Source organism: Cricetulus griseus, chromosome 8 (genome assembly GCF_003668045.3).
Source record: "Cricetulus griseus strain 17A/GY chromosome 8, alternate assembly CriGri-PICRH-1.0, whole genome shotgun sequence".
Lineage (NCBI taxonomy): Eukaryota > Metazoa > Chordata > Mammalia > Rodentia > Cricetidae > Cricetulus > Cricetulus griseus.
In genome coordinates this window covers 17,558,915-17,576,636 of record NC_048601.1, presented here as the reverse complement: position 1 = coordinate 17,576,636, position 17,722 = coordinate 17,558,915, and the positions used below count along the sequence as shown (strand labels likewise).

Genomic DNA, 17,722 nt, shown 5'->3' with positions numbered 1-17,722 from the left:
CCACTGGCCTGTAGCACTCTGTGGTCTCCTTGATTTTTCCTTCATTTCCCCTGGCTTGTATCACCTTGTGCTCTATCTCTGACATGGTGGCCTTGGTGGTCTCCAGGTGCTCAACCAGCTCAGTGTCATCCAGGAAGCTCCACTCTGAAGCATAGAAGCATGGCCAGCCTCCCAGGGCAATTTCTCAGGGTTTTCTTTCCTCCCTGATCTCAGTGGGACTTCCACTTGTGGCGTCTGCCCCAAGAGCAAGTGTAATGTATGGGGGGAAAGCCTGGAGATTTCAATGAAAGACTGGAAGTCTGGTCATTTGTGCTAAGAGAATGTGTGTCTGCCTCTCTGTTGCAGGGAGAGAGCAGCCTCATATACAGACTCACAGCACAGTGGAAAAACCCCAGGTGTAAGAGCCCAGGTTTTCACAACTAGATGTGATGCCAGTGGGGCAAGGCTGCGTCTGTAATCCAGGACTAGAAAACAGGATGTGAAAGACCCCCATGGGGTGGGATTCCTGGGACATACACTCGGGAGCAGCGACCCCCCAGTCACCAGGCGGAGATGAGAGCTTGATGCCTAGAGCAAGAGGCTATTTTATTCAGTAACTGGGGCTGGGGACCAACTAGTTACTCACGCAGGAACAGAGGAGCTGGACCGCGAACTCCTGTCTAGGGGCTTCTTAAAGGCAAAAACTTCAAACAGATGGGGTCTGGGGTGGTCGAGGGTAACAGTTCTGATTGGCACATTCCAGGTGGCCGACCACAATCTCCGGGCTCAGGGGTCGTTTAGGGCACTTACATGTTCATCTCTGTGAACCATTTGTTCTTTAACTTTAGCGGCTCTTTCCTGTTAGGGTCTTAAATTTAGCTTCTCACATATCTACAAAGGAAACATCTTAGGCTGGGGTCCTTCAGGATCTCATTGCATAGCAGGCAAATGAGATACCATCCAGTCAAAAAGGCAGACCATAAGGGTGTGGGCCATAAACTACAGAGTTGCTATGGTTACTTAAGGTCACACAAAGTACAGAGTCAGTTAGTGACTCTACTAATTAAGGGGGATACATTTGACTGAGATAAGACAGGACAGGAGGTTGGGGGGGGCAGGTTACAGGGTCTGTCAAGTAACCTCGGGGCTGGGAATCTTTACAACCAGCAGGGCACCTTTACAACCAGCAATCAGCAAAAGAATGCCAACAGGAGTGATGAATAGTCACCTCTGCCTCTCTGGGAGCCATCTCAGGTGCCAGCCATGTCATTCCCAGCCATCAGAAGCTCCCCCTCACTCTTTCCTTCAGAGCCCAAGTCTTTTCTACCTTCACCAATTTTTTTGATCCTTCAGATGTACTTGTGGGTTTTGGCTGACAAGCAACTCATTGAGACCCCGAGGTCACTGCAGCCCAACAGAGAGGCTAACTGTGTAGGACCAGAAACAAATGACACACATTGGCTCCCAAGGCAAGGGTATCAAATGGGATTTACTTTGCATGCCAGGGTTGCAACTATACTTGTTGTCCTGGAGGGAAAATGTGTCACAGTCTCCTTCACTGCAGACTCAGGTGTTCTCCTGGCTCAGGAAGTATATTGATATCGTGTTCATAATATCATGAAAAACAGAAGCTAAAGAGGAGAAGAGACAGATGAGGCATATTCAGTTTATTATAAGGCCCGTATAATGCATGGCAGAGTAGAGGGAGTAAGAGAGAAGAGGAACAGGGGTAATGGCTGACCACCATGGCCGGTCGCCATAGAGAGGCAGAGAGAGCATGTAGGTGGGAGAAGAGAGAGAGAAGCAGAAGCAGAGAGAGAGAGAGTAAAGAGAGCGAGCAGCAGGGAAGTTGGAACTTTTAAAGGGAAGACTGCACATGCCCACTGAGGTTCCATGCATGCCCAGAGTCCTCACCCAGGCAGTAATGCGAGGCAGGTTTTGTGGTGATGACATAGCACGTTTTCCTGTGCGTGCCCTGACTGTTGTTGGGCGGGGTCTGTCTCTTAAAGAGATATTGCCCATCAGCATTAGAGCCTGAACCTTTCGAAAGTATTTAGTTTGGCAAGCTTCCAGAAGCTCAGCATTTTTCTTTTCACAAAATTAAATGGGGAACATGAAGGGAGATATAAACAGTTTTAAAACCAATATTATACACTGTGCAATTAACTTCGTAAGGAGTGTTTGTGACGATAGCTCTGGATTTACCTCTTATAGATACATTCTATAAGTTATGTTCCTCTAGAGCACCCTGACAATCAGTGATATACGGTGATAAGAAGGACAGGATGCAGGTAAAGGGGGGACCTGTAAGTCATGAAAAAGTTACGATGAAAATTGCTTTTCTAGTCTCAGCTCTGCCATAGGGTATTCTTATTTTGTGATGAACAATTTAATAGAAAATGCAATTGACAGTGAAAATCTAAAACCATAACTAAAGATCCAGGTCTTCAGAGTGGCTATTCCAGCTGTGTGGAAGTGCAATGAGACACATAGGTTGCAGGACCTGGTAAGTTTTTGAGTGGCTAATAGAATGTACCACACTTGTGGATTTTGCCTTTATAAAGTCCCTGCTCACTCAGTTAGGGGCCGATTCTAGACCTGAAGTTTCAAGAATGGTTGACCCTGGCCAAGTCTGTGTGGCTCAGTGTCAGGGCGCCAGGAAAATTCCATTAGGGAATTTCTCAAGGTCCAAACCTCTGCTTCCAGTAACCAGGAGCTCAGGTATGCATTGAATTGGGGATGCTTGCTGCTTTGCTATTGAACAGCATGGCCTCAGTGGAGAATGTCCCCTAGTTTGCATCTCTGCAGAACTAAGCATTTGGCTAGGCCTGCACTTTGGCAGAGGGCTAGGTGCAAGTAACAAGTGAGGACAGAGTTAGGAGGCATATGGTGGAGGGGTCTGCTGGGGGAGAGGGAAATGGCCAGAGGAGCACGTTTAGATTACAACCAGGAAAATGCTAAATAAAGAAGAGCCTCCAGTTTTGCACCATGGAACTGAGAGCTCTCTAAAGATGACAAGATGCTTGTGTCTGGTCTTTATCACCGTTGGGTTACTAGGAATTTCCAAGTCCACGCTCCCCCACTCAGGCAGAACCTCATGACTTCCCGGGTTTGGGGCTGAGACATGCCGAGCCAAGACAGCTCAGTAAGAACTTGAAGTTCATAGAGCTCCTCCTGGCCTTGTCCTCTGGGGTGAGAGCACCTCATTTACAACAGGATGAGGCTTCTCTCTGACCTCCTATCTGTGATCCTTGGCAATCTGTCTTTCCTGAGAGTGGCCAAACAGTGGAGTACATCAGACTTGAAGAGCCACTGAAAGGGAGAAGTTTTGTTCAAGGTGAAATAGGTGCGCTGGGGCCACAGCTTTCACCTTAGACAGGACGGTGTGGCCCGGTCCCTCAACCAAGGGACTTCAGTATAAAGGGCTGAGCTTCTGCCGTTAACCCAGGCACTTTACTGTGAGCAGGGCAAAGCCCTCTCTGTGGACACAGATATTTTTGTTCACTTGCCAAAGCCATGTGTGGCCCTACCAGCCTGAGCAGCCGGAACAGCCGCAGCCTGCGCCCTCCACCCGTCCCGGGGTCTCTTTCGCCCTTCCACCTCCTCCATCCCCCCTCCTCCTCCCGCTAGCGGGGGGGGGTTGCTCGCCTTCCCGCCAGCCCCTGTTGTTCCCCCCAAACCACCCGCCTCCCGCCCTTCCCCTTCCCGCCCGCTCTCCGTTTCCCCTCAGTCGACTGGAGCCTCCAGTTTTGGCTTTCACTCCCACCAGTGACCAAAGACTTGACCACTCCAAGTCCAGCTCCCTGTGACTACTAGACATGGACACCGGTGTGACTGAAGATGGGTTAAATGTCACTCTCACCATCAGGCTGCTTACGCATGGAAAGGAAGATGGCATTATCATCGGAAAGAAAGGAGAATCCGTCAAGAAGGTGCGCGAGGAGAGTGGTGCCCGGATCAACATCTCAGAAGGGAATTGTCCTGAGAGAATCATCACTTTGGCTGGCCCGACTAATGCCATCTCAAAGCCTTTGCTGTGATCATTGACAAACTGGAAGAGGACATAAGCAGCTCTATGACCAATTGCACAGCTGCCAGTAGACCTCCCGCCACCTTAAGTACGGTAGGTGGTTCCTGCTGTCAGTGTGGCTCTCTCTTTGGGAAAGGTGGTTGCAAGATCAAGGAAATAAGAGACAGTACAGGGTCTCGGGTCCAGGTGGCAGGGGAAATGCTTCCCAACTCACCTGAGCGGGCAATCACCATTGCTGGCATTCCGCAATCCATCATTGAGTGTGTCAAACAGGTCTGCGTGGTCATGTTGGAGACTCTCTCCCAGTCGTCCTCCCCACCCCACCCCCAAGGGCGTGACCATCCCGTCCTGGCCCAAGCCCTCGAGTTCTCCAGTCATCTTTGCAGGTGGTCAGGCCTATACCATTCTAGGACAGTATGCCATTCCACAGCCAGATTTGATCAAGCTGCACCAGTTGGCAATGCAACAGTCTCATTTTCCCATGACCATGGCAACACCGGGCTCAGTGGCATTGGATCCAGCTCTCCAGAGGTGAAAGGCTATTGGGCAGGTTTGGCTGCATCTGTTCAAACTACTTCTCATGAACTCACCTTTCCAAATGATATGATTGGCTGCATAATCGGGCGTCAGGGCGCCAAAATCAATGAGATCCGTCAGATGTCTGGGGCACAGATCAAAACTGCAAACCCAATGGAAGGATCTACTGATTGGCAGGTCACCATCTTCTAATGCTGGGTCTGCTGCCAGCATTAGCCTGGCTCAGTACCTTATCAATGTCAGGCTTTCCTCGGAGACAGGTGGCATGGGGAGTGGCTAGAGCCGTGCAGGTTCATCCATGATCCCTTCCTGCTCTTCACCACCACCCATGATCCATCTGTGTAGTTTCTAAACAGTCAGCGATTCCAGGTTTTAAATAGTTTGTAAATTTTCAGTTTCTACGCACTTTATCATCCACTCATGATTTTTTAATTCAAAGCTTTTTAATTCCTTTATCTGTTCAGCAGTTATGCTGAGATATCCATATTTAGTTTTATAAACTTTAGCCCTTTTTTTTTCCTTTTTTTCCCTTTTTTTGGTTCATGGATTTTTGTTTATCAAGGAAATGTAAGAGTGGAATATTAATACATTTCAGTTTAGTTCTGTAATGTCAGGAATTTTTTTAAAAAAATTAAAAGATGGACTGGAGCTTTTTCTTTGTGAATAGAAACTGGATGGCACAGTGACTTATGTGGGTGTTATTCCTGTCTTGATGTTATTTTTATACCTTTAAACCTTCACAGAGGCCTGGTTGGGTTTGAATAGAATTAAGGTATTTTCTTCTGTTTAAAAAAAAAAATGCCATGTCTGTGGGAGACAGACCGTGGATAGAGAGGGGCTCCTCACCTCACTCTGAAGATAAATAAATGAATAACTAAATAACAACAACAACAAAAATATCTGGACCAGGGAACAAAGCAGCAAATTTTGCTGCCCTGAAAGCGGTCCTTTAACCAGTGTTGTCACTTAAGACAGTTACCCTTCATCAACATTAATTGTCCTAGAGCTCAACCTTTATACACATAAATCAAGTGGACAAAAAAGAAAAGATACTTACTCAAAAGTGGTGGTGAATTCTTTTGATCCCAGCACTAGGTAGGAAGAGATAGGCAGTACTCGGTGAGTTTGATACCAGCCTGGTCTAGAGAGTGAGTTTCAGGACAGCCTCCAGAGCTACAGGGAAACCCTGTCTCGAGAAACAAAAGCAAAAATAAAACAACGCCAACAACAAATAAAAAGAAAAAAGAAGAGATACTTATTAGGAGACAAATAGGTGGTGGTTCTTGCTGTGCACCCTGAATTTTTCAGATGACAGATGGTCACCGAACTCTACCACACTACCAAATCTGTGGGCGAGTAAAACTGCAGAACTGCTCAGGTCCAGATATTATTCTTAGGTTTAGGTCGCCCCTGTCCCTGGGTTCCAATTAGAGAGCTGCAAATTTCAAAAGGGTTTGGAAATACTAAATCTGAGTCGTCCCTCCTTTTATATCCCAAGAAATAGACTTTCTGTAAAATCACATACAATTTTTACAGACAAATACATTTTATGTGTTGCTTTCTTTAAAAATTAAGGTTTCTCAGTTTTGTAACTAATTAGTGAACCTTAAGTCAAGTCCTTTTGGCCCTTCCTGGGCTGATAAACTTAAGATTATCATGAAATCCAGGGAAAGTAGACAGGTCTACAGGTGGTGACACTTGGCCTCTGTGAAGAGGTCACCTGGGGAGCTCCCTGACAGCCTCCTCCACGCTCTTGTCCACACCGCGGCTTCTAGTCAGGGCCTGGTTCCTTGTGGCTTGAATCTGAGACGCAGATCCCGTATGGTGAGCGCTTGTTTGCCCAGCCCAGGAGATGATGGACTGTGGTCATTTGTTCCTGTGTGAGGAGCCTGAGGACGGGACCGTGTTGTGAGAGGGAAAGCAAGTCTGTCCCCTCCCCACTTGCATTGTATGTCGGCGTGGTGGTCCATGTGTTGGGGACGTTTGCGAGTGTTTTGTTGTGTTGTTTGAGCAAGTGAGTGTTGAAGAGGGAGCAGGTTTGTGAGGTGTTTGTTGTGTTTGTCGGGAGTCCTGGAGGCCGTTGTGAGTCGGTGTGTTTGTTGTGAGGTCCGTCAGGGGGCGGTGAGGTGTTGGTCTGAAGTTTTCTCCGAAGGAGGAGTATAGGCTGAACGTGTTACGTCATCCACAAGCGGCTTGAAGTAGGAAGCTTTCGGTTTGTTGCATCGCCGGCTCTGGTGGCGCAGGCCGGTAGGATTTGCTGAAGAGGCAGAGGCAGGTGGATCTGAGTTCGAGGCCACCCTGGACTACACTTTTTCCTTCCCCAACACAGAAGCTTAGTTCACTTCTGTGACTCTTGGCTTTTATCTGATTCCGGAGTTACTTTCATTGGTAGCGACCAAGCGTTCTATAAATATTTCTTTTTTAACTAACGCGGAGTTATGGCAGGATCGCCTCTCTCCGGGATACCGTTAATTTCCTTCTTCTTTTTTTCTTTAATTTTTTTTTCATGCATATACATTTATTAAAACAGGATTTCTTTGATAATTAATTGGGCCCACAGGAACTGTTAAAGAGTAAGCTAATACTATTTTGCTATAGCCATAGTTTGAGACTGATCTTCTGTGTTATTCAATAGACGCTTCTGTATTACTCAGATGGTTGCGAATTTATTTTTTCATCTTTAGAGAGCTCTCAGTTCCATGTTGTAGAACTAGAGTCATTTCTTTTCTTTACATATATATATATATGAATTACAAACAAGATTGAATTACATGACGATCCAAGCTCCCTTCTCCCTCCCGTCCTCCCCTATCAACCCCCCACCCCACTAAAATCCTACCTGTCATCTGTCCTTTCTTCTAATCTACACCTGACCAAAAATTTCTGCTTCCTCATGACCTCTGCATCCTTCCTTTTCTTCCCTTCTCACTCTCGTAGCTTCCTCCCCCCTCTTCCCATGTTCTCAATTTACTCAGGGGATGGTGACCCTTTCCCCTTCTCCAGGGGACAAAGTTTGTCTCTTTTAGGGTCTTCTTTGTTTACTAGTATCTCTGACAGTGTAGATTGGAGGCTGCTAATCCTTTACTCTATGTCTAAAATCCACATATGAGTGAGTACAGATCATGTTTGTCTTTTTGTGATTGGGTTACCTTGCTTTTTCGAGTTCCATCCATTTTCCTGCAAATTTCAGGATTCCGTTGTTTTTTTCTGTGAGTAGTACTCCATTGTGTAAATGTACCACATTTTCTCCATCCATTCTTGCTTGAGTGGCATCTATGCTGCTTCCAGTTTCTGGCTATTACAAATAATGCTGCTATGAACATGGTTGATCAGATGTCCTTGGTGTATGAGTTTATTTCCTTCTTTTCAGTACTTATACTTGAGTAAATTCAAAATGCAATTCACCTGAGAAAATTGCCATGTTAGTGGGTCATAGAAGAGACCACTGAAACCTTCCAGGGCCACTAGCTGAAGGGAACAGAGCTGCAGACAAATTAACAAAACTGATTGCTCTGTCCCAGGTAGAGAGAGCAATGCAGTCTCATAACTTTCATCATCAGAATCGCAGGATTTGAGAAAACAATTTGGCTTAAGCAGAGAGACTGCTTGTCAAATCATCAAACAATGTGGAGTGTGTCCACAGTATCTACCTGTGGCTAATTTAGGGGTGAATCATCGAAGACTACTCCCCAACCATCTATGGCAAATGGACGTTACTCATATTACAGAGTTTGGCAGGTTGAAATATGTACACATGACAATTGACAAGTATTCAGGTTTCTTAATGGCAACTCCACAAACTGGAGAAGTCACCAGACATGTCATAAGTCACTGTTTAAGATGTTTTGCTTACATGGGAGTGCCAAAAGTTATAAAAACAGACAATGGGTCTGGATATACTAGCAAAACTTTCCAGCAATTTTGTGCTCAATGGAAAATTGATCACAAAATAGGTATTCCTTAAAATCCCCAAGGACAGGGAATAGTGGAGCAGGCCCATAGTGCTCTAAAAAGGCAGCTGCAAAGATAAAAAGGGGATAGCTGTGCGCCTAGTCTCCAAATGATGCGTTAAACCACGCACTGTTTATCGTAAACTTTTTAAATGTGGATGCTGGTGAGCAATCTGCTGCAGACAGATTCTCCCATGCCAGAACTTGGGCGAATTTTGCTCAGGTCCAATGGAGAGATTCATGTACCAGACAATGGAGGGGATGGGACCCCCTGATTATCTGGGGTCTAGAGCATGTCTGTGTTTTCTCACAGGGGGAGAATGAGGAGCACTGGCTACCGGAACGGTTGGTGTGATGCGTGGAATAGAGAAAAACCGGATTCTGTGTCCACAGGAGAGGATCTGAACCAGCTGGAGTGAAACACTGAACCTTTGTTCCTGAACCTTGAGGACATCCGCCCTACAGCCTGAGGAAGAAAGTAGACAGACACCCAGTTCCAGTTTCACCATGCTTTCCAGAGCCCCAGCTTCTCTACAGACTGACTAATATAGCATCCATGTGTTTCTTTGATGCTGTGAAGGGTGGCAGGACCTGGTCAGACAAGAACCTCCACCTACAGAAGGTCACACCGGTGAAAATTTGTGCTTGGTGTGAGGTGGGTGAATCCACTTCTAGTGCAGACTTTTGAGGTAGGGAGACACAGGCCTTCAATTCGGGTCTTGAGGCAGGAAGACACATTTTGAACATGGGCCACCTGCTGCCATATGTGAGGACGAGGAAGAAGGAAGCTCTTGCTCTTTGCCTGCTTGCTCTCACCATGCTAGGAAGTCCTTTCTTACCCTGGCATAGAGCAGTGTTTCTTAACCTATCAGTCTCTAAGCCTTTGGGGTCACATGTCAGATATCCTGCCTATCAGATATTTACACTGCAATTCATACCAGTAGAAAAATTACAGTTATGAAGTAGCAATGAAAATAACTTTAGGGTTGGCAGTCACCACAACATGAGAAACTGTGTTAAAGGGTCACAGCATTAGGAAGGTTGAGAACCACTGCCTTAGAGCCTACATCTTCGGGATCCCAGCATCTACAGAAGACCATCTGAGACACCCAGTCTCATAGATTGAGCAATTTCAGGATTCTGGGACTTTCTGTTCATAGCCAGTCATTGTTGCACTACCTGGATCACAGCCTGAAAGTCATTCTAATAAAACACAGTTTTTATATACAAAAAAGATACATGCTATGAGTTCTGTTTCTCTAGAGCACCCTGACAAACGGATATATGATGACAAGGAAGGACAGGATGCAGGTAAGGGGGGGGGGGCTGTAAGTCATGAAAAAGTTATGAAGAAAATTGCTCTCTAGTCTCAGCTCTGCCATAGGGTTTTCTTATTTTGTGGTGAATAAGTTCATAAAGATGTAATTGACAGTACAAGTCTAAAACCATAACTAAAGAACCATGTCTTCAGAAAGGCTATTCCAACTGTGTGGAAGTGCATTGAGATACATGGGTTTTAGGACTTGGTAAGTGTTTTAGTTGATATTTGAATGTACCACACTTGTGGATTTGCATTTAAAAAATCCCTGAGCACTCAGCTAAGAGCTGATTGTAGACCTGAAGTCACAAGAGTGTGTGACCCTGGCCAAGTCTTGTGGTCAGACAGAATTTGAAGTCCATCAAGAGCTCATCCTGGCCACTTCTCTGGGGTGAGAGAACCCCATTTACATCAGGATGAGGAGTCTCTGACCTCCTATCTGTGATCGTTGGTAATCTGTACTTTCCTGAGAGTGGCCAATACATTCCAGTACATCACACTTGAAAAGCCACTGAAAGGAAAAATTTTTGTTCAAGGTGAAATAGGTGTACTGGGGCCACAGCTTCCTCCTTGGACATTAATTGTCTAGAGCCCAACCTTTATACAAAGAAAGTGGAGAAAAAGAAAAGATACTTGCTGGACAGTGGTGGTGAATTCCTTTATCCCAACAGTAGGTAGGTAGAGATAGGTGGATCTGGGTGAGATTGAGACCAGCCTGGTCTAGAGAGTGAGTTTCAGGACAGCCTCCAGAGCTACCGGGAAACCCTGTCTCGAGAAACAAAAGCAAAAATAAAACAACAACAACAACACAAAAACAAAAATAAGAAAGAAAAAGAAAAGATACTCATGAGGAGACAATTAGATTGTTGTTCCTGCTGGATGAGGGACCAGTGCTCCCTGCCTTTAACAGAAGACAGACAGATGGTCACCAAACTCTACCACACTACACATCTGTGGGCGAGTAAACTCCTGAACTGCTCTGGTCCAGATATTATTCTTGGATTGAGGTCGCCCCTCTCCCTGGAGTCCAATTAGAGATTTGCAAATTTCAAAAGGGTATGGAAAAACTAAATCTGAGTCGTCCCTTCTTTTATATCCCAATGAATAGACTTTCTGTAAAAACATATACATTTTTTACAGACAAATACATTTTATGTGTTGTTTTCCTTAAAAATTAAGGTTTCTCAATGTTGTAACTAATTAGTGAACCTTAAGTCAAGTCCTTTTGGCCCTTACTGGGCTGATAAACTTAAGATTATCATGAAATCCAGGGAAAGTAACAGGTCTACAGGTGGTGACACTTGGCCTCTGTGAAGAGGTCACCTGGGGAGCTCCCTGACAGCCTCCTCCACGCTCTTGTCCACACCGCGGCTTCCAGTCAGGGCCTGGTTCCTTGTGGCTTGAATCGGTCTCCCGCAGATCCCGCCGTGGTGAGCGCTTGTTTGCGCAGCCCAGGAGATGATGGACTGTGGTCATTTGTTCCTGTGTGAGGAGCCTGAGGACGGGACCGTGTTGTGAGAGGGAAAGCAAGTCTGTCCCCTCCCCACTTGCATTGTATGTCGGCGTGGTGGTCCATGTGTTGGGGACGTTTGCGAGTGTTTTGTTGTGTTGTTTGAGCAAGTGAGTGTTGAAGAGGGAGCAGGTTTGTGAGGTGTTTGTTGTGTTTGTCGGGAGTCCTGGAGGCCGTTGTGAGTCGGTGTGTTTGTTGTAAGGTCCGTCAGGGGGCGGTGAGGTGTTGGTCTGAAGTTTTCTCCGAAGGAGGAGTATAGGCTGAACGTGTTACGTCATCCACAAGCGGCTTGAAGTAGGAAGCTGTCGGTGTGTTGTATCGCCGGCTCTGGTGGCGCAGGCCGGTAGTATTTGCTGAAGAGGCAGAGGCAGGTGGATCTGAGTTCGAGGCCAGCCTGGACTACACTTTTTCCTTCCCAGTTTTACCCGACTCTCCAGTTAACTTTCGTTTGTAGCTACCAAACTTTCTATAAATATTTGTTTTTAAACTAACGCAGTGTTACGGCAGGATCCCCTCTCTCCGGGATACCGTTACTTTCCTTCTTTTTTTCTTTATTTTTTTCATGCATATACATTTATTAAAACAGGATTTCTTTGATAATTAATTGGGCCCACAGGAGCTGTTAAAGAGTAAGCTAAGACAATTTTGCTATATCCATAGTTTGAGACTGATCTTCTGTGTGATTCAATAGACGCTTCTGTAAGACTCAGATGGTTCTGAATTTTTTTCATCTTTAGAGAGCTCTCAGTTTCATGTTGTAGAACTAGAGTCATTTCATATATATATATATATATGTGAATTACAAACAAGATTGAATTACATGACGATCCCAGTTCCTTTCCTCTCCCTTCCTCCTCTACCACCCCCCAACTAAAATCCTACCTGTCATCTGTCCTTTCTTCTAATCTACACCTGACTCAAAATTTCTGCCTCCTCATGACCTCTGCATCCTTCCTTTTCTTCCCTTCTCACTCTCGTAGCTTCCTCCCCCCTCTTCCCATGTTCTCAATTTTCTCAGAGGATGGTGACCCTTTCCCCTTCTCCAGGGGACAAAGTTTGTCTCTCTTAAGGTCCTCCTTGTTTCCTAGTATCTCTGGCAGTGTGGATTGGAGGCTGCTAATCCCTTACTCTATGTCTAAAATCCACATATGAGTGAGTACAGATCATGTTTGTCTTTTTGTGATTGGGTTACCTCGCTCAGAATGGTTTCTTCTAGTTTCATCCATTTTCCTGCAAATTTCAAGATTCCATTGTTTTTTTCTGCTGACTAGTACTACATGTTTTGTAAATGCACCACATTTTCTCTATGCATTCTTCGGCTGAGGGGCATCTAGGCTGCTTTGAGTCTCTGGCTATTACAAACAATGCTGCTATGAACATGGTTGATCAGATGTCCTTGTTCTATGAGTCAATTTCCTTCTTGTCAATGCCTATACTTGAGCAAATTCAAAATGCAATTCAACTGAAGATAAATAAATAAATAAATTACAACAACAACAACAACAACAACAACAACATCTGGGCCAGGGAACAAATTGGCAAATTTGGCTGCCCTGAAAGCAGTCCTTAAACCAGTATGGTCTCTTCAGGCAGTTACCCTGACTCAGCATTAATTGTCCTAGAGCCCAACATTTATATAAAGAAAGTGGAGAAAAAGAAAGATACTTGCTGGGCAGTGGTGGTGAATTCCTTTGATCCCAGCACTAGGTAGAGATAGGTGGATCTAGGTGAGATTGAGACCAGCCTGGTCTACAGGGTGAGTTTCAGGACAGCCTCCAGAGCTACAGGGAAACCCTGTCTCGAGAAACAAAAGGAAAAAGAAAAACAAAAACAAAAACAAAAAGAAGAAGAAGAAAGAAAGAAGAAAAAGAAGAGCTACCCATCAGGAGACAATCGGCTTGTTGTTCTTGCTGGATGAGGGACCGGTGCTCCCTGCCTTTATCAGAAGACAGATAGATGGTCACCAAACTCTACCACACTACTCATCTGTGGGCAACTAAAACTGCTGAACTGCTCAGGTCCAGATATTATTCTTAGATTGAGGTCGCCCCTCTCCCTGGGGTCCAATTAGAGATTTGCAAATTTCAAAAGGGTTTGGAAAAACTAAATCTGAGTGGTCCCTCCTTTTATATACCAAGAAATAGACTTTCTGTAAAATCACATACAATTTTTACAGACAAATACATTTTATGTGTTGTTTTCCTTAAAAATTAAGGTTTCTCTGTTTTGTAAGTAATTAGTGAACCTTAAGTCAAGTCCTTTTGTCCATTCCTGGGCTGATAAATTTAAGATTATCATCAAAACCAGGTCAAAGTAGACAGGTCTACAGGTCCTGACACTTGGCCTCTGTGAAGAGGTCACCTGGGGAGCTCCCTGAGAGCCTCCTCCACGTTCTTGTCCACACCGTGGCTTCTTCAGGGCCTGGTTCCTTGTGGCTTAAATCTCCTGCAGATCCCGCCGTGGTGAGCGCTTCTTTGCCCAGCACAGGAGATGATGGACTGTTTAGATTAAAGTCTCTTTATTCAAGAAGACACCAAGGCAAAACACAGGCCAGAGCTAGGTTATAGAAGCCAGCAAGCTCGGTCAGAACAAAAGGGGCCCGGGCCCCCACGTGCAGCCCCTTAAGAAGCTCCCTTATGTCACCCTGGCTTTCCTTCACCACGCCCTTTTGGGCGAGTCCCGGGTCCACCTGGTACCTGTCCCAGGACTATATGGTGGGGCTAGGGTGTCTCCCTACAATTCCCCTTTTAGTCTAAAAGAGAATTAAAACTTAATAGTGTAAAATATCCAAAACTAACAATCATAAGGGTGAAATACAAGAAGATACAATAATCTGCTATGGTACTTCCTATGTCTATTCTAGCTAAGTCTTAAATTCATGTGGAAAAAGTGTCTAACTTGAACACCTTCTTCCAATCCCAACTCTAAACAATAAGAAGGTCATTCTTAACTAGGCTTACACTACCCTAATACACAATAATGGGGAACGGGGGCGTAGCATCTTCTAGGTTACTTCCTGCTGAAATGGGACGATGATAGTCATGTGGGGGCCCTGTGGGAAAAAAATGCCAGTTCAGGGAAAGTCTCTAATGAGTTATGTCTAGTCCATGTTAGATGAGATTTGTTTGATTGAAGATCCATGTTGAAATCCTCAACTTGATTGAAGTCGTTACTCGAGGTTTTGGTTGGAGTGTCAGTCGAAACGGAGTGAGTTGAATCCAGTGTAGTCGGGGAGGTGTAGTCCAATTCCTTTTCCGGAGCATGCAGGGATTGCTGTCAGGCTGGGTCTTGTTGGCTGTATGGGACTCAAACATAAGTGTCATCAGAGAAATGTTCGCTTGTTTATGTATGTGTACCGGGAAAGGTACCTTGACGAACCTTGACGAACAACGATTATGAGAGGGTGTGAAAGAAAAAGCCAATAAAAGACAAAGATAGTCCTCTTATTCTTTATTTATTCTGCATTACAGCAATTGGCTTTTTGATATAACACAGAAACTTTTAAATGTTAAATAACATGCTTGGATTTTAGAGTAGGAAAGCCAAATCCAACTCTAAATCCAGTCTCGATTTAGTTGAATAGGGACTAGGAAATTAATAGACATAGAGTTATTCGAGAGACAGCTGTAAATTTTACCGTATGGCACGTTCCTTTTGTTGGATGGTTATAGCTACATTCTTTCCTTAAGTATCCATACATGTAGTGTCCTTTGACTTCTAGAGGGGGGTTCCTCAGAAAATACCTGTCAGTCATCCTTGTGGAGGGGGTTGTCTTCCTCAACTCGAATCTTGATCAATTTTGATGGTATCCAAAGATTTTCTTCTCCTGTGGAGACAAATGCAAAACCCCTACCCCAAGGTAACACATGTCCAGGTTTCCATACCGAGGTCAGCACATCTTTATAATACACTGGTTGGTTCAGTTTAGCAGTTTTTTCCGTAGTCCAGTGTCTTTCCGCAGCTGTCTGTCCACTGTCATTGGCATTAAGAAAGTTTAATGTTAATAAAGCATTATGTAATCTATGTTTGGGGGGTTTTGACTTACCAGCTTGCCTATGGAGCATCTCCTTAAGTGTCCTGTTAGACCTTTCAACGACTGCTTGTCCTGTAGGGTTGTGTGGTATACCTGTGACATGCTTAATGCTATAATATTTGAAGAACTGTTCCATTTTTGTGGAGACATATGCTGGAGCATTGTCAGTTTTTATCTGCGCCGGTATGCCCATAACTGCCATCACCTCCAGTAGGTGTGTAATAACGGAATCAGCTTTTTAGAGTTGAGAGCAGTAGCCCATTGGAATCCTGAGAATGTGTCAATGGTATGATGCACATATTTCAAATTTCCAAATTCTGTAAAGTGAAAGACATCCATTTGCCAGATCTCATTCCTCCGAAGGCCTTTAGGATTACATCCTGCTGGCAGTGGAGTTTGGTTATAAAAGGAACAAGTAGGACAGTTTCTCACCATCTCCTTGGCTTGTTGCCAAGTGATGGAGACGCCCTTCTTTAAACCCTTGCTATTTACATGATGCTTTTTATGAGCGCCACCTGTTTACATTAAAGTCTCTTTATTCAAGAAGACACCAAGGCAAAACACAGGCCAGAGCTAGGTTATAGAACCCAGCAAGCGCGGTCAGAACAAAAGGGGCCCGGGTCCCCACGTGCAGCCCCTTAAGAAGCTCCCTTACGTCACCCCGGCTTTCCTTCACCACGCCCTTATGGGCGAGTCCCGGGTCCACCTGGTACCTGTCCCAGGACTATTGGACGGGGCTAGGGTGTCTCCCTACAATGGACTCTGGTCATTTGTTCCTGTGTAGGAGCCTGAGGACGGGACCGTGTTGTGAGAGGGAAAGCAAGTCTGTCCCCTCCCCACTTGCATTGTATGTCGGCGTGGTGGTCCATGTGTTGGGGACGTTTGCGAGTGTTTTGTTGTGTTGTTTGAGCAAGTGAGTGTTGAAGAGGGAGCAGGTTTGTGAGGTGTTTGTTGTGTTTGTCGGGAGTCCTGGAGGCCGTTGTGAGTCGGTGTGTTTGTTGTAAGGTCCGTCAGGGGGCGGTGAGGTGTTGGTCTGAAGTTTTCTTCGAAGAAGGACTATAGGCTGCACGTGTTACGTCATCCGCAGTCGCTTGAAGTAGGAAGCTGTCGGGGTGTTGTATCGCCGGCTCTGGTGGCGCAGGCCGGTAGGATTTGCTGAAGAGGCAGAGGCAGGTGGATCTGAGTTCGAGGCCAGCCTGGACTACACTTTTTCCTTCCCCAACACAGAAGCTCAGTTTAAGTCCAGTGATTTTTCTCTGTTGATTGCTCTTCCTCTCCCAGCTCCGTTTCCCCCGTATTGTTCTTTTGCCATTGTTTTCCATTTGCTTCTTCTTCCCAGTTGTTTTCTTTCTCCTTTTTTCAGTTGATTTTCCTCCCGTCTTTCCCCTGAAGTTTCCCTTACATCTTTCCTTATTCTTCTTCCTATCTTTTTCTCTTACTCCCGGTTATAACTCCAAGACAAAAAATTGTTTGTTTTTTCCCTTGTATGAGTGCTCGCCCTTCATGTATGCCGGAAGAGGGCACCAGGTCTCATTACAGATGAATGTGAACCACCTTGCGGTGGTAGTTAATGGAATTCAGGTCCTCTGGAAGAGCAACCCGTGTTCCTCAGCCTCTGAGCCATCTCTCCATCCCCCCAAGAGAAAAATGTCTGTGAAAGAAAGGATTTCCTCATAACCAAAAGATGCATATTTTCCAACAATTAAAATCTTTACATAAGAAATCACATTAAAGCTGGACATTGGTGGCAGAGGTTTAATCCCAGCACTGGGGAGGAAGAGGCAAGCCCATCTCTGAGAGATCCAGGCCAGCCTGGTCTACAGAGCCAGTGTCAGGATAGGCTCCAGGCAACACAGAGAAGCCCTGTCTGGAAAACCCAAAAAATGAAAAACAAATAAAAAATCACTTTATGTTACTGGTTTTTCTTAGACGCCCACAAGGTGTTAAACATTTTTCTTTGTGTTAATTTTGGTGCCGTAATATCTGCATCCCAAACCAATGACTCCTTTTTTTAAAGTGGAATAATTGTATGACTAGTTTCAAAAGTACCTAAACATAATACCTGGGCTCCCTAACTCTTTGCTATCACAATACACCTTCTCTGTATGGTGGTGTTATAATTTATAATTGCTTATCTCCTGATTTAGCTAAGTTGTCTAAAGCTCAATACAAAAACTGCCTACTCCACCAAAAAATAAAAAAAAAAATTAAAAAATTAAAAAATGGACCTGGTGGTCTCTGTTAAGAAAATACTTATACGGAAAATACTCTACAGGCTGAAAAAGAGGTTGAAGCTTGGGTGTGTCGCCTCAGGTATGGAATTCCTTGCTTCCTTGCTCATTAAAACCATTGCATTATAACCTCT

At 45.0% G+C, this 17,722-nt stretch overlaps 1 pseudogene; it reads left to right on the top strand.

The window, feature by feature from the left end:
- The first annotated feature begins 3,667 nt into the window (after window positions 1-3,667).
- LOC100756985 lies at window positions 3,668-5,232 on the top strand (annotated as a pseudogene).
- Window positions 5,233-17,722: the final 12,490 nt, after the last annotated feature.